Below are 1225 nucleotides of genomic sequence, written 5' to 3' on the forward strand. Positions count from 1 at the left end.
AGGTCCAGGCAGGCGACAGCGCAGCCGGAGCAGGTCAGCGGCCGAGCACTGAAGCATCACCAGCACTGGCAGGGGGACGGGCAGTAGAAAGAGCCAGACACATACGGACAAGATGTATGTCCTACCGTCCACATTGTGGACGAGAACTCAGGCAGTGTTCACCAGATGAATGGACTTAACATTGATACTGCTTTTGTTCCTCTTTATCATTGGCGGAAATAACACAAAAGTCATTTCGCTTTGTTAGATGATAAAAGAAAGCTTTAATCAAACATCTGAGATTCTTTTATTAGTAAAGTAAATAACAGTTCACATACAAAAAAAATCACAATGATTCATTAATTCATTGTTACCATGGCAACAAGAGTGAACGCTGGCGCAACTTGCTGCCGCTGCTCGCCGGTAACCTAACTTTTTAACTTTTAATATTTTTTTTTCAACTTTTCAGACCTTCTGACTTATTTTATAGTTTTTATAAACCTAACCGGACCTTGTAATTGCCTTCATTTGGAATATTTCTACGATTTACTGGCACTACGTCCGTGTGAGTCTTAGCTAGCCGACCGTTAGCTCACCTGTTCTGTCCCGGCTTGAGCCTCACTTGCCGTTTATCTGGTGAACACTGCCTGAGTTCTCGTCCACAATGTGGACGGTAGGACATACATCTTGTCCGTATGTGTCTGGCTCTTTCTACTGCCCGTCCACCTTCGGTACTCGGCCACTGACCTGCTCCGGCTGCGCTGTCACCTGCCTGGACCTGCGCCTGAGGCACTCCACCTTCACCCGGACATCACCTTCCAGCCCCGGAGATACATTCACCGAGGGTCCCGCCGGAAGTTCCACTATAACAGCTTAACAACAGTAAAGTCCATCTGGTCCAGCTCTCGACGCCCTCCACGCTCCACCGGCCGGGTTGTCGACCACAGTGTGTTGACCCGCCTAGACTCGTCAGCTAACACCACCACCAGTTGCGACCACACCTCACTCAACTTCGCTCTGCTCAACATCCGCTCACTGACAAGCAAGGGACATCTCATCCAGGACATCATCACAGACCGTAAGCTAGACTTTCTTTGTTTAACCGAGACATGGCAACAGCCCAACGACTTCTCCCAGCTGATTGAATCCACTCCTAGTGGATGTGTTTACGTCTGTCAACCCCGTGGCTCCGGTCGGGGAGGAGGTCTCGCGATAATTTACCGCGACAAGTGGAAAGTCTCGCCGG

General features: G+C 49.6%; 1 protein-coding gene across 1 annotated transcript in view; it reads left to right on the forward strand.

Moving 5' to 3' along the window:
- The window catches only part of cep85l (centrosomal protein 85L), a 15222-nt gene that overhangs the window by 3241 nt on the left and 10756 nt on the right, over positions 1-1225 (forward strand). The window lies entirely within an intron of this gene.

This window comes from Seriola lalandi, unplaced genomic scaffold (genome assembly GCF_002814215.2).
Source record: "Seriola lalandi dorsalis isolate HSWRI2012SDOR001 ecotype SW California unplaced genomic scaffold, Sedor1 jcf7180002054076, whole genome shotgun sequence".
Taxonomy (NCBI): domain Eukaryota; kingdom Metazoa; phylum Chordata; class Actinopteri; order Carangiformes; family Carangidae; genus Seriola; species Seriola lalandi.